This window comes from Vidua chalybeata, chromosome 8 (assembly GCF_026979565.1).
Source record: "Vidua chalybeata isolate OUT-0048 chromosome 8, bVidCha1 merged haplotype, whole genome shotgun sequence".
NCBI classification, from domain to species: domain Eukaryota; kingdom Metazoa; phylum Chordata; class Aves; order Passeriformes; family Viduidae; genus Vidua; species Vidua chalybeata.
Window position 1 is genome coordinate 6,054,057 of NC_071537.1, and position 22,751 is coordinate 6,076,807.

The 22,751-nt window shown below is 43.5% G+C and overlaps 1 long non-coding RNA gene across 1 annotated transcript; it reads right to left on the minus strand.

Annotated features, from left to right (window-relative positions):
• Positions 1 to 6,848: 6,848 nt before the first annotated feature.
• Positions 6,849 to 8,141, minus strand: LOC128791760 (uncharacterized). The gene is made up of 2 exons (XR_008432133.1): positions 7,973 to 8,141; positions 6,849 to 7,383 (listed from the first exon to the last, which is right to left on the minus strand). It is a non-coding gene; the product is annotated as an uncharacterized LOC128791760 (long non-coding RNA).
• Positions 8,142 to 22,751: the final 14,610 nt, after the last annotated feature.

Genomic DNA, 22,751 nt, shown 5'->3' on the forward strand with positions numbered 1-22,751 from the left:
AGAGAATGCCATAGTTACAGATATGCAGGGGAGAGACACCCATAAAGTGAAATCCTGCTTCCATACTTCTGTTTCCTGTTTCCCTCTGGGAATGTGACATGGAATGAAAAACTGGATCTCCGGTTTTTTCATGCTCTGGCATAATTATGTTTTATTATTTATTTCTTAATAATTCCCAGCATTGAATTTGCCTTTTCTTACTAACTGCTGTATATCAAGCTAACCCTTCTTACAGCTGTTACAGGGCCAAGATGCCCTTTGTGGGTAGTAGCAGCTCCTCCTTGTGAAAGCAGAATTAGGATCACGTTTTCCCAGTGCCTCTCTTTATAAGTCACTGCAATCAGATGCGTTTGGAGCTCTCAGCCCCTTGCTAAGTGAAATGAAATCCTGTAGCTCTTCATAGCCAATGTTCTGCACTTCCCTGGGTGATGGCACAGGAACCTCACTCTTCACTGTTCACCTCCTTGTCAGCTTATTGTGAACACAGCAATGAGCAGGACCCCAGTGCTGTGGGAATGTGGGAATGTGATGCTGACCCCTCTCTGTTGGGAGCACATCAGTTCCTGCTGTGTAGCTTCCCAGTGGCAATTTCTTCACGTGGAAAAGCTTCTCCATTATAGGAATTGCTGGACAGACCTAAGGGTCTGAACTCTCACATCACAGGTGACAAAAGTTCAGGTGGAAATTTGTGGTGTCACACTCTGGCCCTGCTGATGAATTGGGGATTTCCTTGGGTAAAAGGAAAAAAAAAAACTTTTAGCATAATATTTCCTCTGCTCTATTTAGCAAAGAGTTTCTGCAAATCTGCTGCAAACTCTCTGAACTTGGACTGACAAGTTTATAACTTGCCAGGTCCTGTTGTCAGCTTGCCAGCACAGCTGCTCATCCTGGGAGAATCTCCTGGCACCTGAAGGTCCAAACTGAGGGAAGGAGACAGAGCAGTGCAGCAGCCCCAGTGGTTCTGGCTGAGGTCTCACATCCACACCTGCTGCTGTTTCATCCACAGGGCACTTCAATGCCTCATTGTCACACTTCTCTGATTGTTACTTTAAATAAGCCACAGTCAGTGATCTGCAAATGTCAGGAATCACCTTTGAGGCACATTTGCCAAAGCCACTGTGCCCCTCCTGAGCTCTATAATCTCTGGGCTCTGTAAGAAATCAAAATTGTGGGTTCCCGTTTCCAAATCCTGGCTGGGATGGGCATGCAGGGGCTGGGTGCATGGTGGTCCCCAAGGCCTCAGGCCTGGGCCACAGGAAGGTTTTTTATTTTAATTTCCACATGTGCTGCAGGAAGGTTTTTAATTACAGGTGTAATGGCAGTGTGTGTATGGCTCAGGGCTAACCTTCAAGGATGGGAGGTGGTTTGCCTAATAAAAGGGGAAACAAAAGATTATCCTTTGCTCTGTATTTATGTAAGTGAGGTGAAAATGGCTTTAAGCTGTGAGAGAGCAGGTTAGATATAAGAAATTCTTTATTCAGGATGGAGAGGCCCTGGCACAGGGTGCCCAGAGCAGCTGTGGCTGCCCCTGGATCGCTGGAAGTGTCCAAGGCCAGGCTGGACAGGGCTTGGAGCAGCCTGGGACAGTGGGAGGTGTCTTTGCACATGTCAGGGGTGACACTGGATGGGCTTTAAGGTCCCTTCCTACCCAAAGCAGTCTATAATTCTATGAAAACACCACTCTCACAAGGGATTTGGGGAAGAAAGGAGCAGAAAGCTTAATCAAGCTGAGCAAACTAGAAAACACTGTCCTGCCAGAGCAGCAGTGACTGCCCCTGGCTGGTTGAGGGCATTTTTTCACGTGTTCCAGAGTTTAGAGCTAGGTGCTGATAAAAGTGTTCTGAGGAGAGTGGGATTGCCCAGCCTGGCTGGGAGCTGTGTGCTGGGGAGGGCAGGGTGTCACTGTGCCACCAAATGGTGCTTGTGCTCCTTTAGCCATTCCCAGGGTGGGACAAACCACACTGAAACTGATTTAGCTGCTTTGCAGCCAGCTGTTGGTTGTATATAAAGTATTTCAAGAGCTCTATTGATTTTTAAAAGCATCCTGAAAACACAATAAATTTGAAGTTAATTCCTAGGGGAGCTAATTTAACTTTCTGCTGGTTTGCATCCTCAGAGTGACTTAGTTCAAGATTGCTTTAGTCTGATGAATTCTTCTTCTGTTGAATACAAAAAGAAGCTTTGGCCATTATTATATTATTCTCTTTATTTGTGGGCTGCATATGCATAGGAAAAAGCCCAACATGTCTGGCTGCTTTTAATTGAACCATGTGACTGATTTGATTTTTCATCAGTCAAATTAAGGCTAATAAACTGAATTTAAAGCAAAAGAAGGATATTCATACAGAAGAAATACTTCTTCTCTTGGCTAGATAAATTTCGAACCACAGGCTTGGTCCTCAATATTAATCTCTGAGAATTTTCAGAGTCACAAAGAGCTAATTTAAAAAGTCCTGGGTCATGCTGGACATGTCAACTCATGAGCAGAATGGAGGGAGCACTTCACCACTTGGGAGAGCTCATCTCTGGCCAAAAACTGATACTGTGCAAAACTTGTGTGTGCCCCAATGGGCACAATTTCAGTATTTTTTAGCTTCTTGCTGAGTTGTGTCTGAAACTTGTAACTTTTCATGTGGTTTTCACATATTGTCTCTATTTCAGCTGTCCGGTGTCTTCTGACTGGAAGATGCTGGACACCTTCAAATCCCCATCTTCCCCCTAGCCCAGGGCACAGTCTGAGCTACTTTGTGTGTCTCCAAAAACAGATGCTTGGAGGAGAAAGGCAGGGACAGGACAAGACTGCTTAGTTCAGGAAGAGCAGCAATGCACCCAGACAGTCTCTTTGCCTTTTCCTGAGAAGAAACATCATGACCTGAAATCCACTGGCTTAAGTGGTCCTGATCTGTGCTTGTGGCTGTCCAGATGTGCTCTAGACAGCCTTTACACCATGTTAGAGCTGTCTGCATCCTTTTCTCTCCATGCTCCTGCCCCTGAGTGCTGCTCTAGAGTGGGCAGCTCATCTGCTGCAGCTGGGTGAGGCTGCAGCTGTCAAGGCAGCTTTAATCTCTCTCCTGTGTGGATGATGTACTGGCAATCCTTGAGCAATGTTGCATTTTAATTCCCCTTAATGGTTATTTGCAAAATGGATGAAAATATTGACAGCTTGATATTTCAAAACAGATTGAAATCTTAGGTACTCCTAGCGTCAACATAATTGCTCTCTCAGGAATGGGGGAATTAATTTAAATATATTTAAATTTTCTACCAGCAATTCTAGTCTGTTATTCTCTAGTTGTTGCTGTGCTGTCAGTCAGGTTCTCCTGATTTGTAGGTTCCAACATTGTATGATTTTCTCTTGCTGTCACTTTTTTTGTAGCCTACTTCAATATGTATGAAGTTGCAGATGTGTTCTCTCTGGTTTTATTCTCAAGTCATACAAACCTGTCACTTTTTCTGCCTTTCACTCTGACTCAGAGCTGTCAGAAAGGCTTATTCCCACTTGGTGGAGAATTCCTGGAAGTTGAAGAGATAAAAACACCAAACTTTCAGTAACCTGCCTGATTACTGAAAGACACAGAGGGGCTCTTTGGGGACATGTGTATGCTGAAGATGGATGTGTCTGGTCAGCTGGCAGTGCTGGCCATTCCTTCAGCATGTTAGGGGTTAGTTTCACCACAGAGTAACTTCTTGTCTATATTTTAATAAGAAAATATACTTTAAGTTCCTCGAAACAATAGAACAAACCCTGCACCACAAAATGAAGTGGTGGTTATAAAGAAAACAGAGAAACTAGGTGACACAAACCAGTGGTGAAGGCTGCCAGGGGTACAGACAGACTGAAGCTCTGCCTCTGCTGAACTTTGCAGGGGCTTCCCTGCAAAATACCAAATGCTGCAGTTTTGAGCTGAGATGTTTGTGCAGGGAAGTGCTCAGACATGTGGCTGCATCTAGTCTTGCACAAGGGAGGAAACAGCACTCAGCTGTTCTCTAAATTATGCACAAACCAAATAGGGATGTTGTGTTAAACTGGGACATGTGAAAGATCCATACAGAGTCTGCTTAGACAATAAATTACACAATTTATTAGAGTCTGCTGAGGCCTATGACATCAGAGAGTTCATTGCAGATCATTTCCTTCACCAAGGAATGGCAAAGGAGATGCTGTGGGCTCAGTTTACCTGCAGTGTTTTCTGGGCCTTGGTGGTGGAGGGGTGGAAAGGCTTTCCCTGAGGAAATGGCTCTGCTCACAGCTCTTGAGGGATGGCAGTACCAAAACAGCCAAAAAAACCCACATCAGTGGCCACACAAGTGGTCAGCCTGCAATATCTGCCAAACACAGATTGCCTGGTGCTCTTTGGGCCATTCTTGGCCCCCATAGCCAGCACGGTGCTGCTGAGTACATGAGGTAAATGCCCAGCTGCTTTGGGCAGAGGAGGCAAAATTCATCCCATCTTGTCAAACCTCTAAGTGCGTGGATAGACAGATTTCTTCATCAGATAACAGAGCTGCCTGGCCTCTGGGTAAATATAGGGAAACCTGTGGGTTCCAGTAGCAACATAATGTTACACAAAATGCCATTAGAAAGACCAGGACTTCTCTACTTGATTACTCCAGAAGGAATTGTTTTGCAAGGGGCTGTCAGACCAGTAACTTGTGAGAGGAAGAACAGGTATAGTTATTTGGGTTCCTTTCAAATTCGTAATTATGTCCTAATTGTAAGTGCTGAATGCTTTTTTGAATTGTCCATAAATTGCATTACTCTAGCATTAACATTAATTTTGATGTTAGTGAATAGCTCTGCTTAGTGGAGGTCATTGACTAACACCACGAAAAATCTCATTTTAAGGGAAGGAAAGGAGACCTTGGGACTGGAACAAAAGGTATAATGGCATAAAGTTACCTATCAAAACTCATTGGGGTTTTTCCCACAAAGATATGTATTTCCTCATGCTGAAAGACACAAAACCAGGCACGGGAGAGGATTTCTGCTGGGTGCCCTCCCTGCACCAGCTTCCTGCAGGATCGGGCAGACACCAGCTCGTGGCTCTTGGAAGTACTAGTGCTGATATCAGCATAGTAAAGAAGACCCCCTCAACTGCTTAAAAACTCTCATTTTCAGGCTCCTGAGGGGTTCCTCCATTTTTGGTGGCCATGACCATTGTTACTTTTGTGAACAGGGAGGTAACAGCTGCCGAGTGATACCAGTGACAGCCCATGTGGTGGCTGCTGCTCCTCTGCCATCCCAAAATTACCCACAAGGCTAAGAGTAGAGTTTTCTCTCTGTGGTAGGTCAAGGTATTTTATGACTGAAAGGCAGCCTATATAAAGATTTGTTCTGCAGGCATCTTTTCACAAGAATAAAGAAAAAGGGTTAATCCTTCAGTTCCCTCCTGTATAAGATTTTTTACATGCCTCTGCCTTGGTAACCACTCACAGGAACTTTAAAACTGTCTAGTTGGATACTTAGAAATCAAGCTCAGAAATGTTCTTTTTTTGTTAGAGATTTGATTTTCATGAAGCCACTTTGATATTTATTTTTAATGAATTGATTATTTTGAATTCATTTTACCAACTCTCTGCTCATGTTGCTCTCTTGAGATGAAAAGGTGGTATAAAATGACTTGCTGCAAAATCCTAGCCTCAGTAAACTTAATGCTTTTGATTAGAAAAAAGGTGAGCAATAGAGCCTAAAGGCTTTTTGATTTGCATTCAGAAGTTCTTGATTGATTGGTTTCTAGGGGATTACCCAGCATGAGATGGCATCTGTGCTCCAGTTTTGTTCATGAAATAGTCTAGTTTTTTTATCTAAATTCCTGAAAACAAAAGTATTTATAAAACACATTGCATTTCTGTTATTGATAAATGCACGACTTTATTTTGGACCCTTAGCTATGATCTTGCACAAACAGAGGCAGATGAGAGTCAGCAGACAGACATTTGTTTGATCAAAGACACTCTGAGCACTGCAGAGACAAGGCAGCGTGATTTCACCTGCTATTGAGCAGTGCCCCAGCGTGCACCTGAAGTGACAGCTTCAATAAACATAGAGAGTAACCAAGGGCCCTGCAGTTCTTTGAGATTCAGAAATGTGTTGGTCTGCTTTAGAGATTTTACCCTGAGCAGCCATTAGTAATTTCCATGGACTGTCTTTGGGGCAAGCATTGTTCCAGTTCGGTGCTCCTTATTTTGTAGTGCTGACTACAAATTCTTCCTTTTTATTTTGGGCATTTATTTAGCATTAAGAAACTTCCTGGTCCCATGCCTCTCACTAAAGATGTTCCTTAAAAGAGTGACACAAATTACTGTTGGTTTCCCATTGGCCGTGAATTTGGACTTTTCATCAGGAACTGCCTCAAAAGCAGCGCTTGCTTTAATCAGCTCTTGTCTGGTTGTTTGGAAAGGCTTGCAAGGTTGACTGGCTTTCTCAACTTGATCTGTGCTCACAGTAATGAGGTATCAGGCTAATGAGACCGCTGCCATTACAATTACCAGCTTATTAAATCCTAATTAGGGACCCAATGCTGCCGGGTGCTGAGTGCTGGTTGTAAGCAGCTGGATGTTTTCCTGGGCCCTTTTTTGATCTCCAATTGAAGAGCAGCACTTGAAGAGCATTGAGGCTCCCTGTGCACGTATCAGGTCTGTTTCAATGCTAATAGGGTAATTGACTCTAATGATGTTGGCTGGTGTGTAATGGTCAGAGCTGCCTTTCCCTCCCCTGAGCAGCCCAGCATCCATGTCATTGTTAAATGGGCTGTGATTCACATGGCAGAAGGCTGCAGGATGCTGAAGGACAATATTTCCTATATAATGTTCTGTGGCAGGTTGTTTTCTGCACATTCATGCACTGGTGAAAGGAGTTTGCAACTTTATTGTTCATCAGTGCCAATTAAATGCAAACTCAATGTTAGCCAGACATGCTTCCTCCTGGATAAACAACTCAATTCTGTCCTCCCGAGGCTGGAGAATTTTAAATGTGCAGTGTCTCTTTTGGAATCTAATTTCCACCTGACCTTCCCACTGCCTGCTCTCTGTTCCGTGGCAGTTATTGAGCTGAGCAGGTCGTGTCAGTACAACTGCAGGGCACTTCCCAAAGTGCATTGCAGAGCATCTCTTGACTGCCAAGGGCTGCTTGTTTTGCTGTTGTTTCTGCCAGGGAAAGATTGTATGAGTTCTTCTTGATTTTCATCTCGTGGAGATGAAGTTTTAGGCTCACCTTTGCCAGCCTGTGGAGTTCTGCTGTTCCTGGCAAGCGAGGCTTTGCAGGATGTGAAGCCTTTCAGCTCAGTCTGAAAGCAGTGGCTGCTCCCAGCTTTGGAGAGGCCTGGACACTGCTCCCTTCTCACCCATCAACCCCAAATTCTGAGCTTAGGGAGTGCCTTAAATCTGAAACATGAAGGTACAAATGCATCTTGCAACACATTCTCTGACTAGAAGCCAGGTGGATTCCTCCAGGTCTGCCAGGACTCCAGTCACGTTCTCTGTGGAAACTGCCCAGATGGCACAGAACCCACATCCTGCTTTTTACTGCTTCTTTTAGTGAGTATTGGTCAATTTGTTGTCCCTGAGAGGAAAATGCTCACTTGTATCTCAATCCCATTTCTCATTAGCAACCCTGCTAATGAAATCCCAATAATGATGTGGACTGCTAAAAGTTGTGCCTCATCCAACCTGGCCTGGAATGTTTCAGGGATGGGGCATCCCCCACCTCTCTTGTCCCCTCCTGAGCACTTGTGTAAAGGCAGCAGGGGGAAAGCTGGGCTTTAAGTACTCCAGCTTAGTCCTAGTGATCCGTATGCTTGGCTAAGAGATTTCCTTGTTTCTGTTCTGGAGCATCTCTCTTTTTTTTTTTTTTTTTTTTTTTTTTTTTTTTTTTTTTTCTCTCAAAATGGACTCAGGCTTGTGAAAGAGACTGATCCAGAAAGAATAAATTCTGAGTCTGGGGTGCCAGCCCCACACATCAGCCTGTTCTCACCTTGTTCCATGAGGAAAGTCACTGTCCCAGAGTAAAATCACTGGTGTTAGAGCCATGAGACACCAGTTGATTAAGAGAATATTTTCTGTTTTTTCAAGCAGGCAGATGATGTGGGTTTTGTCTGCTTTGCTCCTAAACAAAGGAGAACACCCCGGGTGTGAAATGGGCTGAGCACTAAATGAATGAGCTGATTCTGGCAGGGCTGGGGCATGAAATTGTTACCCAGCTCTGCCCGTGGATGTCACAGCTGTCAGCTCTGCAGCTGAGGTCACAGATGGGATTGAGTACCTGGGCAATGCTGGCTCTGCTCCCCACCAGGAGCTCAGGCCCTCAATTATGTGAAATTTGGCTGTTCCTCACCTAACTCCTCTGCCACTACCCCTGAACGCAGACTTTCCTCTCTGTGCTGTCTGTCTCATCAGCTTCTCACACTCTTATCTATCACCTCCAGCCATTTCTGGTGTCACATCCAGGAGCTTTTTTACATCTTCCCCACTTTCCTTAATCCCAGGCAAGCAAGGCCCTTGTAGCTGTCATCCAAGAAACACAAATTTACAGGTGTAATGAAGCCTTTTGCTGACACAGGTGAACAAAACAAGTTCCTTTTTGCTGTAGAGAGAAGCAGCACCCCATCCTTAGAGCTTTTCATGGCATCCCTTTGTGGGTCACTGTGGGAATTTGAAAACTTGAACATCTACAGGAGAAGCAAAACTAAAACTCCTAACAAAAAGGCCAAAAGGAAGAAGTTTGTAATGTTTGTATCTGGGGTGCTGTTGTTCATCCAGGGGTTTTAAAGAAATGTCTGGATTGGAGTCTTCCAATACAGTCTTGGGTTTAGTGATTAGACCCAGAAGAAATGATCAGCTGGATTTTGAGCCTTCAGCCTCATGGAGACTTGTACTTATTTGTGTTGCTCTGAATCTCAGAAAAAAGCTGAGGAGTCAGTGTTAGGCAGTGCACAAAGCTCCGGAAGATGTGAATCTCTGATATCAATCTCTTAATTACAGCGGTTGAATTTCCTGAAACCTTTATTCTCTGACATAACTTCATTGAAAGATCCTGGTTGCAATTAACCTTTAAATGCTTAGGCAATTGCAAGGACTGCTGAATCCCTTAATGCATTAAGAGATTAGGGATGCCTTTCGATGGCAGGAATTCAGTTTCTGGGCTGTCTGGGAATGGGTCATTTCCATTGTCTCTCCTCTATTTAGATGCTGTGCTGTAGCAGCTCCTTTGTCCGCATTCATTTCCCCCAGGTCTGCACTGTCACACCTTCATCCGAGCCCTCGGGCTTCTTGCTGCAGCCAAGGTAAAACCATCTAAGGTCAAGGCAAAACCATCTAAAGTCGTGCCTAAGTGCCTGCTGTTCAGGACAGGCTTCAGGAAAATCGGTGGGCTTTGTTTTTTATTGTTGGCAAGTGTTTCTCTGCAAAGACAGACTCCAGAATCCCAAAAGGGTGCTGGACCACAGACAGCTGAGGGTGCTGCATCCCTGCCCTGTGAAGAGCAGGCGCTGCAGACCTCACCTGTACCATGCCTAAAAATTCTTAAAAGACTCGATTTTTTGCTTGAAAGAAGGCTGTTTACAGCTTGGCATCTTACACTGGCTTGTTCAGGATTACATTGACCAAAAAAAAAATATTCCTAAACTCCAATTTTCCAGCAATTTGACTACAGTACTTATTTGTGTAACACTGTTTTTTCCTGGCCAGGGTATTCTGTTCAAGCCATTACCTGAAAGCAGGAGTCCTTGGAGATACCTGTTGCTGTGTGAATGGCATGTGAATGGCTCTTACAACTTTTTGTGCATCTATTCAAGTGGAAAACAATAATTTTCACTATCTTGCCCGTAAGATATGAAGTTTAATTTATCACTGGAATCACTCTGAGGTGATTGATTCTGGGACCAGGAAAAAAAAAATGTGATTTTGCTGCATGTTTAGGAAATTGGTAGCTCTGATTTACAGATCCTTAACAGGCTCTCTGAATAAAAGAAAATTTTTCATGTTGGTGGTGGAGACGCCTCTGGGATAACAGAGCAGAAAGAGAAAAGGGTAATGAAAACTTGTAGTGATTGATAACTGCAGGAATTTTGATCAGATTAAGGTGATTACTGATGGGATGATGGTCATTAGTACTTTGCTTTTAATACCGAGATGAATTGCTAGAAAGCAGAGAAGTGGCTGGGATGAACAGGAACCATTCAGCACTTTTTTTTTTTTTTTTTTTTTTGTTGTGTCTTTTTTTTTTTTTTTTTTTTTTTTTGTCTTGCTCATCACGATGCAAACTAGATGGCAAAAGAGGCTGGCAGAGGTGGGTGAGTGAGCAGGGAAGCAGTGTATGGGAGCAGGGAGGGGATGCAGTGCCTGTGCAGGCTGCTGGTGGGAGCACCCCTGGGCAGGGTCACCATCCGTGTGCTTAAAATGAAGGAGAAAAAGTCAAGTGTGGGCAGAAAAGAACCAGACACAAGAAAACAGCCTGGAAGAGTCAAGCAGACATGCCTGTTTATCTAATGGAAATACGGACTTGATTAGAGCAAGCTAAACCCTTGGAGATGATTCTTGGTGATAAAAGGGTTTTTTAATATAGCAACAGAAGTGACAGAGAGTGGGACTGATTAGAAGTGAAGCTGGACGAATTAGGAGTAATTTCTTTTCATGATATGAACTGCAGGAAGAAGCTGCTGGGAGGGTCAAGGTGACATATCCAGATGTCTCCATGTCTAGACTGGCTCATTGTTAAGAATTCCATCTTTTGCCAAATTGTGCCTCAGTCAGCTGCAGACTTTGCTGTTTGCAGCACAGGCAGGCTGGAGCTACATGTGAGGGTGTTTCAGGAACATCTGTGTGTTCATCCCCCTGCTCCACCATGGGCTCTGTGTGACCCTTGTTTATGGACTGGCCTGGAGAACTGTGGCACACCCAGTCCTTGGGCTTTAAAACATTCCCCAGCCCAGGGGGCCAGAGCCAGGTAAGGCAGAAATAACCTACAGTTAAGCTTGGTCCTGCCCACAGATCCTACTGAAGGAAAACATTTTCAAGAGGAGCTAGAGATGCTTTAGTTAAAAATTCCTGTGAGAGCCCTTCAGTGAGCTTTAAAGCTGGCACATTCCAGGTTTCTGCATAGGTTCACATGTGTAGTGAAACTCCCAGAGCCATCATGTGAACCCTAATTAATGAGCTGTGTCACACTGGGTGAGGCCTCTAGGGCTGTTGTGGAATCAGATGTTGATCCTTTAAGGAGAACTTCCTGTTGCTGATGTTGATGCTGATAATTGTGTTTCTGAGGTAGAGGAGATGAGCTCAGCCCGTTGCAGCTGGCTGGGAATGCTGAGGGGGAGGATGAGCTGCACTGACATTTACATTGGCAGTGCTCAGTGTGTTTGTGGACAGACCCAGGTTGGTGGCACTGATGAAATCAAGCTCTGGTACCATCACCTTCAAAACAAACATGTTGGGGAATGAAGTCAGTCATGGCATGTCCCCTGTGAGGCAGAGGAGCCAGCTCAGCAGTCCCTGTGCTGGGAATGGGGGGATGTGAAGAGTCCTGTGCCGTGGGCAAGGGTCTGTCTCCGGCCCTGAGGAGTTTCTCTGGGCTGTGGGACTTGGAGACAGGTTTATCATCACTCACTTCTTTCAGTAGGAAGCCCTCTGTGCTCTGTCAAGTCTGCACAGCTTTCCTGAGCTGGAGATCTGGGGCTGCTGCCCCTGCCCTGGGTGCAGCCCTGGTGAGGTGCTCGGCATCTGGGGGTGATGCTGGAAGCAGCGTGGGTGCTCGTGCAGATCCAGTGGGTTCAGCAGGGGAAGCAAGGTCAGCAGCAAGCCTGTAACCAGTGCCTGCCTTGGCTCTGCTGGGAGGAGTGGATTTATTCACCTTCATTTTAGAGAGGATTCCTCAAGAGAGGGGGAAGACACTCAGGGCAACCAAAGAGCAAACAGTGGACTCTGGCTGTGGAGGGGAATGAAAGACATCAGGTTTGATTTGTGTTTGATTTGTGTTTTCCTTCCAGGCATCTGGTGTAAAAGACAAGGGGAAAACAAATGGGCAATGACTCTGCATCTGGCTGTCTCTGTCCCTCCCATCCAGGTCTGCACTGCTCCAGGGAGCTCTTGAGCAACTGCAAAAAGTGCATTCAAGATGTGCTGTTTGCTGAGCTGGGGAAGGCAGCCAAGCTCAAAGGAAAGCCCCGGGTTAGCCCTCAGGTTTCATGGGTTTGTGCTCTGTATTTGAGAAGATCATCTGCTCACCCTTTACATGAAAACATCAGCTTGAGCCAAAGCAATGCAACATCTCAGAAATCCTGAGCCTGATATTGATATTGTGTTCTTCTCCCTAGCAAAGCAAGCCAAGAAAAACTGGAGACTCTCTGAGTAGGAGGTCCAAATCCAGGCAGTGGGTTTGACTGCTGCCCTTCATGTGTGAGGGGAAGCATTTTCAAGCAGGGAGACTTGAGATAGTGAGCTGCTCCCTGATTCTGAGGTGATGGTCCAAGTTCACAGAATATTGGGAACATATCTTGCATTAAAATGTATGTCTGGATTTGTAGGCATTAATAAAAACCCATGGTCTTATTAAAAACAAACAAGAAAAAGCCACGGCCTTTGGCAGCAAGAAATATCTCAGTCTGAAAGCAAGACAAATTGGTATTTCTGTAAATCCCACCAGGAGAAGTTGCACAGATTTATTCTTTTGCTTTGCATCTCATTTCAGTTTTTGCATTTTTTGTGGACTGTTCCAGTTGCTTGGCTGTCCTGGTGCTCTCTTGTCTTGCCTGTGCACAGCACCTGGGGAATCTCGCATGCAAAGAGCCTTTTTCCCTAATTTGACCCCACAGCCACATAGGTCTATGGAAATGAGGTGGTGCAGCTGTGCATAAATCATCACCCAGGTTTGCCTGTAATGTGCCAGTGGCTGATCTGACACTGTTCCAGCACAGAGCTCCTTTGTGGGTGTTTCCTCAGCTGGGAGCATCTGAGGGTGGCACCAAACAGCTCAAGGAGGAACTGTTCTTCCTTGGGGCCATGGGGATGGGTGGGAGCTGGGTGGGGGGCAGTGGGGCTCCCCACCCCTCTGACACCATCCCTCCCTTCTGGAGTGCTCCAAGGAACTGTGCCTGCACCGTGAGACCCATCCTCTCCTCCTGCACAGGAATAACCCAGCAGCTTGAGGGGAGCTTCTGCTGCCTCTTGACTCTTTATCTGTTCAAAAGAGACATCTCCTCCTCCTCCTCCTCTGCAATTGCTGAAGTGGCAGCACGGCATCACATTTCCAGGCTTGGCTAACACCACCCACCTGCTGCTTTGGGTCTCACTGGGGATTTTGCTCCTTGGATTTTGTGGTGAAGCGAGCAAGCCCTTCTCTCTCAGCAGTGGGTGCAGAGGGACCCACTGTCTGGACCACGCTGCAGACTGGAGTTAGCTCGTGAAAAGGGGGAGAACAACAGAGGAAAGGGAGGGATTTGTGCTGCTGGTGCCAACAGCTCACCTCTGCGGTGACAGCGGCTCCTCCTGCGCAGGGTGGGGCTGGTGCACAGTCCCTGCTGGATCCAGCATCCCTCCAGCCAAGGGAGAAGGCAGATGAGTACCTGCGGGGTGATGAATGGCCCGCAGCTTTGGCGTGCAGGCTGTGACTGGCTCCTGCTGGAGGGGCAGATAAGGGCAGTGATTTGGAAATCACCATGTGAGTGTTAGCAGGGAATGCTGATCAGCCACGTCGCTTTCCAAACACTGCTTTGCTCCTAATCCCGAGTGGTTTTTTGGATGGCACTGGTGATGGGGACTCTTATCTTAACTGGAATTTACATGGAATCTCTCTTCTTGGAACAGGCTAAAAATCCCCAGCCCCCAAACTGCACAAATTCAGTGCAAGATTTGCTTTCGTTTTTACATTAAATCATCATTACTTGTAAATGACCTTCCCTGACTTTGAGTTGTCACAAGGAGAAAATACATTTTCACCAGGCATGTGGATATGGAGTCAATTTCCACAACAGCAGGAAATCAGCCAGGGCTTGTTTAGCTGCTGCAAACTTGCTTCTTCTGGAAACAGGAGAGTGAACGTTTCTGATCATCAGGCCTGAAGTCAGGCACAAACCAGTTCTTGGAATGCTGTACAGCTGCATTTGCTCTGAGATCTGCACTCTGTCTTGTTCTTGGCTGATGAGATGATTTGGGATGATGAATTTTCCTGTGGGACAGCAGCTCTGCTCCTGTCCAGTCTGAGCTAAGAAGGTAATACATTTAGGAGCTAATCCATTTAGGTTGAAAATGTGATTCCAGAGGACTTTTGCTAAGTGCAGTCCCATTCTATGAGAGCAGGTGCAGTGCTCCTGCTCTCCCATATATCTCCCATATATATATATGTAAAGTCATTCTAAATATATTAATTTATTTTCATGAATGCTTGTCATTGCCTAAAGTGGGGTCAGCCAGGAGTGCACCCCTGTTAGATTACCTGTGTAACAACCCTACTGAGCAGCAGATGAATATTTTAATAAACTGTTTAATGGTTGCAGGAGACTCCACTGGCTTTCCAGGTTTTATCTTGAAGGGTTCAACAGAGGCAACTGACCCCAAAAAATCAATGTGCACTGTGAATTTGGAGAAAGGTTAGTGAACTGTTTCAGCTAGGGAGGGGGGGTGAAGTAATCACTTTGTTATTTGGAAGCACTGACTTATTTTTAATTTGAAATGTTGACTTTTATTGAACAGTTTCCCTTATTTAAACTTTGATCCAACAGCAAATATTAGTAAATGGGTTTTAACAACCTTTCAAGTCAAACAATTTTGTAGGCTGACTCCAAGCAGAATGTTCTTGTTTGCTTGTCTCAGTGATGACTTGGAAACAAAACTTCCTTGTTTTATTTGTTTGGACATGAACTGTTTTCCAAAGTTCACCCCCCAAACACTGAAAAATCATTATTTATGAAGTTTTGGTCACTAATTGAAAAACGACGTCATGTACTTTGGCTAAAGCAAATTTATTGCAAGTGCAATTTAAGAATAGAAGTATTGATTTTACAATTAACCCTAGGTAGCTTTTACATTTCAAACTGTTCTATAGGGATACTTTGGTCATGACATACAGTTTCCTTTAAGGTTACCTTAGAGCCTTGAAACTGAACCTATATGTTTTTTTTTTTTTTTTAATGTAGTTGATGAATTTGCCAGCATCTTTCAATGACCTTTAAAACTTGGATCTTTCCAAAACTGACTTAATTAAAGATGAGATGGAGCCAAAGTGAATGCTTTATTGTTCCCTATTAAAATTCTCCTGAATTATTCAGCTGTCAGAGATGGAATGGAATTTATCATTAAGTTATTCACTTAGATAATTAAAGGAACCTGCAGCTTCAATAGAAATGAAAGCAGAAAAAGGCAGCAGGGTGTTGCATGTGACAAGTTCACTTCCTGGCAGAATTCTTGGGATTATTTAATTGTCCACTCATAGGTTGAGGAGGGTCCACTGAATTTCTGCTTTTGATTTTAAATCTATAATAGAGTATGCAAACTGAAGAACTCCCAACGGTGCCCAGCTCAGATTTGCTCCGTGTGTTGAGCCTGAAGGTTATTAAAAATAGAGGTTGCAAGATCCAGTCCTTGGTGCTTCTGTTATTCCAAATGCACCCTGAAACAGTTTCCTGCCCTCATCCTCACACTGAAAATCAATTGCAGGGAAATAAAAGAACATCTGGAAAGAAGAACACTGTGTGATACAGAGTCTTACGTGTGGGTGCCTGCCTTGCTGGGCACCAAGGGCATTCTGGACCAGAATGTTTAATTCCTGTTGCTGTGGCTCACAATAACTGTGCTGGAAGAATGCTTTCTCCAGGGTGGCTACAATCTGCTGCTGGCCATTAAGGGAGCCAAATTGGTTCCATGAAGCCATTTGCTATTCATAATTATTTTCACAACACCTGCTGGATTAATTTAAAAAGAAATATCCTGAAATGTGAGGAAAACCTAACTATAGAAAATTCTGACTAATGGGGGAAGGAGAAGCTTGCAGTGCCCAGCCTGGACCTAGGGATGTTTTTTTGTTCATTTGTGATTTAGCAAATTCTGTAAGAAAGGCAATGGTGAAAAATCTGGTATTGAAGGGGATGTGATGGTGAAAGCATTTGTTAGAACCCCAAACCTACAGCCCTCAGCATTCCCTGCAGCCACTCTTAAACCTCCACTGTTTTGGCTTTCACAGTTGGCTGTAAATTAGATACCATGTCATAAATCCTGATCTGTTTATCATAGAGCATTTCCAAACTATGTGACCTTCATTTTAATGAACTGGTCTTATGAAAACAGAAACTTATAAATTCAGTGCTCTCTTTGGGTTCCAGTGAGTGAATGCAGCACTAATTTCAAACTTCAGTGGCTTTTCTATTGCACCTGCAACTCTCAGATATTTCTTTCCCTGTCTGGCTGTATTATTGTTCTGCCAGTGAGTGCTGGCTGTGCCAAGAGTGTATAAAAAGGATATGGAATGCAAAAAAGGGTTATGCCTCTGGCTGTCACAACCACATGGAAGGAGTCTGCAGTGAGGTGCAGGTCAGTCACAAGTGACAGGACAAGAAATGGCCTCAAGTTGTGCCAAGGGAGGTTTAGATTGGGCAGCAGGAAAAAATTTCTTCACTGAAAGAGTTGTCAAGCACTGGAACAGGCTGCCCAGGGCATTAATGCAGTCACCATCCCTGGGGGGATTTAAAAGATGTCTAGATTTGGCTGGGATCACTCTGAAAGATTTCATAGCCTTGCTGAAACATTTCCTTGCTGCTCCTCCACGTCTATTTTTCCCAAGCCTAAAAACTAGTGTCTGGATTTCTCCAAGGATTTCTACTATCTCCTCCCATAAAATGTCTTAGTTCTTAATGTTATCAAGGTGAAAATAGATATTCTCTTGCATGGTGTTTGCAGTCACAGAATTAATTTCTAAATGTCTCCGTAACTGCTTGGTCGAACAAGATTATTGTAACATCAGAAAGCAATCCCAGCCTATATCTAAACTAATTTCATACCTACACATAGTGCTATATGATTTTTGGGACTATCTTAATTAATTATCCATTATTATTATTTTTTCTTTAAATGTTTTATTTAAGGGTTTTACTGTGCACTAAGGAAACCAACAGATTTGTGGGAAGAGGTTTGCTGTGGAGTAACATCTGAAATCAGAGTAGGATAAAGTTTTAATAAATAACAACAAAGGAAATGAATTAATAAAGAGCATGAGTGTTTATGGAGAGCTCAAGGGACGAGGGAGTGATTCTGATGGATCTTTTCTTCCAGCTTGCTCTAGGAAACAGAAATGCATATCTACATCTGGACTGCAAGTCATGGGCTGTGCTGGCTAATGAAGGATGTTTGTGTGGTTCTAGTGTTCATTTTTAAACTCTTCTTCTTGGAAAAGGGGGTTTGCCTCTGTCCCTTTGTGCCCCACCTGCCCCCCATCCCTCACCTAAAGGTGCAGCAGTTCACAGCCTGGGCTGAAGATGCAGCGTCTGCACATCCTTATTTTCCAAGCAGCAAAAACATTACAGGGCGTGAGCTGCCCTTTGTCCTCTGCAGATAGAGGAGTTTACTGCACAGAACTACCCCGGCTGTCACCCCTCTCAGCCAGAGCTGCTGTTGATCTCTGCTGTTGTCATCTGAACTCTCAGAGTGTTGATTTCTCCTTGAGAGTGTTCTTGACCCACTGCTGGATGGCAATGCCAGCCTGAGACTCTTGGGTTCACATGGAGCACCCGGGGGACAATGGAGCTGCTCAGCTGGATAAAAAGAAACCATCTAAAGTACTCCAGTGCTCCCTCTGTGCACCAAAAAGGACCAGAATCGCTGGTTGACGATCAGAGAGGAGTGTGCCGAGCTGGCTGGTGAAAGTTATTCAGATAAATATCTCTGCCCTTTGAAAGGGCAGCATCAGCTGCCAGCAATCACTTAGGAAAATGATGTTTTTAATGCCTGATAACGTTTATCCTCCCCTGTTATGTGTGCCAGAGTGACTTTTTTTTTTTTTTTTAATAGGTGCAAACTGGATTTTGGGACTATTGAGGGAGTTCTCCAGGTTTGGCAAAGAGGGAATTAAGTTGTAGAAGCTGTGATCCAACAGTAGGAATGAGTTTGGTGGCAGTGGGATCTATCTGCTGTGCCTGGCAATCTGTAGGTTTGGACTTACTTAAGACATGCAAGGATATGGACTCAAGCTATTATATTCTGCACAGTCATGTGGCTTAATGGAACAGGCTGGAAGCTGGATTTTCTCTTTAATGGGTAACTCACAGTTTAACTAAAATGTGGCAGTTTCAAGCAGAATAAAATTCTGAATACAAATTTCAAATTAGTGGAAACTTTCTTATAAAATTGGCAGCTTCAATTGATTTTTAATGGTGGAAACCTTGGACATTTCTGGATGAAAAATCTTCTAGGGAGAAAAACAAAAGTTCTCTGAGTGGTGAAAATGGGTCCATGGTTGCTGTTTTTCACGTTATCAAAGTGAATCTGTGAATTTTTGAAGGTGAATTATGGATGTTTACATATGGAACACAGGCCAGACCAATCCCTAAGCTAGCAATAGAGGAAGACATTCATATTTTCCATGGGCTTGCAGTGGGAACTGTATTTTTTTTCACTTGCTCCTGCCATGAGGAATAGAGCTTTTAATTAAAATGACAAAGTCAGACTAGTCAGACTCCTATTATCATATTTAAGGAGGGCTTTGGGGAGCTGTAAACATGACAAGGTGATTTAACAGAAAAGTGCCTGACTTCCTAAGCTGTTCCTTTAGGTGTTCTGACATGCCTCTTGGGGTATTTAACATCTTGTTTGCTGCAGGACCAAAGGAAGTGCTTTGTTCTGATATTTGTACAGCCCTTTGTATCCTGATAATTTGTTCATTATCCTCTTTTGATTCTAACCTCACTCACCCTCCTCGTTTCAATTTGTGCTCTTCTGTGCTCCCCAAACCTCAGCAAAGCCCTGATCTTCCTTGAGCTAAAGTGTTTTTTAGGAAGAAATAGGAGCAAGACAAGTTTTTGAGAGTCCTGCAGTGAGGATTATGGTTGTTATGGCTACTAGATTAACCATATTGCTGCCACATCTGAGCTCATCCAGAGTCTGATCCCCACTGGAGGATGTGGAGTCCCACCCTACAAGATAAATCTTGGCAAACCAGTCCAAGCATTTGTCACCATTCAGAAATAAAAAAGCCCCACAATGATCTCTCTTGCTGTTGTTACTTCAGGCTCTGTAGCTGCATCCATGAGCTCCAAGTGTGTTGGATGGGACAGGTGGTTGAAAAGACTCAGAAATTACTCTTCTCAGGACATTTATTATTTCTTAATAAGTCCAAAGTGCAGAATGTGAAGGGTAAAGATATAAAACATACAAATTCCACATAAGTAGAAAATATTTTTTTGTTATTTTATAAAGAAATGTAGTGTGTTTCTGACCTGCACTCTTACCAGCATGGTTGAATGTGAGGCTTAGAGACAAACATGTTCGAGCAAGAATGATCCCCAGAGAAACATGCTTTTGGCAAAAGGATTCTTTTATGTCTCAGGTGGGACTAAAACAAGTTGGCTGCACGAGAACTGCTTGTGGAAAAGCTCTGTGGAGAACAGGAGATCTTGAACTGTAAATCTCAAAATGCTTGGAGACAGTGAGGAATTAAGACAGAGAAATGCAAACATGACTTCTGCTGCTGTCTCTTTTCTCTTACTTACCTGACTTAGGAAAATCCTCCTGTTCTGTCTGTAAGGACTGATCTGGGAGAAGGATCAGTGTCCTTTGATCTCTGGAAAGCAAGCCTTGTTAATGCAGCCCTGACATGCAAGGCTGGATTGGCTTTTTCTACCTGCATTTATGTTTTCTTATCTGGGGTATTTTATTTTCAGGATATTGCTTTCCTTTCTAGTGATTTCTTTTCCTGCAGTGATTTAACTCTGCCTCCTGACCTGCACAATTTCAGTGCTTTCACGCTGTACTCTCTTGATGTGACTCCATCACCTTGAATCCCTGGACCTAAAAATCAACCTTGCTGGTTTTTGTGAGCCTCTCCAGTACCTGCCTGTAGGTGTTCAATGAAGCCTTTACTGATTATATATAAAATTATAAAAGTATAAAATCATAAATAATTAGATTTATATTTTATAATAAGAAATTCAATAAATTTATAAATTTAATGATATTTAACATTTTAATATTGAAAAGAAATATTCTAATATTTAAAATAAAGAAATATTTTGATTTTAACGAAATTCAATAATTTAATAATAGATTAATTAAATTTATATATTTATAATAAACAATTATATCATTATATAGTATATGATATATTGTACTATATATATGCTATATATATTCAGTGTATATATATACACACTGAATATATATATTCAGTATATATATATAATTATATATTATATATAATTATATAATATTATGGTATATAAAATGATGGATGGTGCATCACTTGTGAAGAGCTGTCTCCTGATTTGTTTGGATCAGCTCCTGTTTCTGTTTGCATTGCTGGCTGCTGTGCTAAAAGCTGTTGGTAGGAATCACAGCCTATGCCACTAACTGAGGGAAATCTGGGGCTACAACATTTTAGGAGGTGTAACAAGTGGCCTGAGGGATTCCCTGCTTGTGTAAAGACAATCTTTTGCAGGTCATGTAGCCATCAAAGTTCAGCACCTGGTCCTGGTCTTGTGTTGGAAGGGACCTTGAAGATCGTCTGGTTCCTCCCCCCTGCCACGGGCAGGGACACCCTGAGCTGCTCCAGGCTGCCCCAAGCCCCCTCCAGCCTGGCCTTCAACACTTCCAGGGATGGGAGCTCCACAGCTTCTCGGGGTGATGGTGAGGAGCCAATGTTTCAGCTCTAAGTTTAAAAAGCATCATCTTCAGAGGCACAGGAGCTCCCTGGACATCATTAGAAATCACTTTTCCCTGCTGCAGAAGTCATGTGGATGTATCCACTGGTAATTTAGGCTTTTTTTGTGATTTCCTTTGGGCAGCAGGATTAGGAAAACAGAGAAAAGGAGCACTGGAGAGAAGGGAGACTCTGCTTTTTCAGCTTCGTATTCCTTCCTCATTTCTTGCCCTTCAAACATGTTGATGGCTCCAATGCCAAATGCAATCTGAGGGAGGAGAACACAGACAAGGAGCTAAAGGGTGGATGTTGCAAGGAATTAAATGGCCCTGTGGACTACAGTGAGGCATGTGGGCATTCAGCATCTTGCAAACCATGCCCCAGAGTGCCCCAAACACACATGCAGCCTCAGAAAGCTGGTTTGTGTTCCAAGAGGGGTATAAAGTGCAGAAATGACTCTGCAGATATTAATCAAACAATGTGGTTGCATCATTCTGTTATAAATAATGTTCAGTGTCACCAGGATGTTGTTGTTGCAGAACCAGTGTCAGTACAGATGTTTATTTTTGATTACTACACTGGCTAAAACATTAAAGTTAGACATGTTTCAATGATTGTTAACGTTTCTGCAGTGTAAGGGTTTCAAATTGTGCAATAAAAGTTCATGTCTAGGGCATCTTTTAATGTATCAGCTTAACTTAAAGGATCTGCTGAAGTCCTAGTGATTTCTCTTGTTGATTTAATTTCTGAACTCCTGACAGCCTGGATTTTACAACAGATCAGCATGGTGCCTTTAAATTATCTGTGTAAATCTCCTTGGCTATACTCAGTGCTGTGGGAACTTGATTACCTGAGTTTCTGAGATTAACTTGAACAACAAAAAACCTCCAGTTCCTGCATCAGACAGGTGAAGACTTGCAAGTGGAATTTAAAAAACAGAAGAAGGGGAATTACTCTGCTACTTCAAATAAAATTTTAAAAGGTTATTATTGAATATTGGCCGATTTTAAAAATAACTCCATACCCAAAGCTGTAATTTACACTAGTAGCTAAGCACTGTGAGTAGAGCAATTAATTACAAAATAAAAGCTGCTAAAATCTGGTGTCATCGGGGATAGGACTTTATGCACCCCAAGGTTGAGTCAGGGAGCCACAGGAATGCACAATACAGAGTCTGACCTCAGCATGGGATCCCTAAGGCTGGAAAATGCAGTTTGATACATTTCCCAAGAAAGCACATTGAGCAAATGGTTTGGGAAACCGTTGTACAAGGACTGTAAAGTCAAACTCCTGAAGCTGGTATTAGCAAAGGTTTTTGGTGAGTCAATCTACTTCCTCCACTCAGAATCTGCAATGATGTGTTGGAAAGAGTTTCTTTCTATATCAGGAGCTGCTATCTACATCTATACCATCTATATCTATCTATATATCTATATCTATATCTATATATCTATATCAATCTATATCTACATCCGTGTATTTCTATATATTCTTCTCCCACCCTGGATGGTTTCTAATGCTCCTCTGCAATGCCTGTGCTTGTGCTGGCTTTGTTAATGACCAGTCCTAGTTCCATTCCAAAGGCTGTAATAGCCTGGCTATGAAATATCCCACAAGCTGCTGCCGGTGTCAGCTTAGAAATGTGTTCCCCTGTGCAGGGAAAGAACTCTGCCTGGACCAGGAATTAGGAATGATTAGAATTAGGAATTCCTGCATAAAGTGAAGGGCAAAATTTCTAATTTTGTTTGGTTCACAGGCCTCTGGGCTGTGACAGGAGTGACTCCATGGGTGAACATCAGTAAATTTGACTCTCAACCCCCACATGGTGCTGCACCAAGCTAATAATTCACTGGACCTGTGCTATTTCTTCAATGCAAGGCAAACTCCTGGCACAGGGAAAGGCTAATCCCTTCCCTACTGC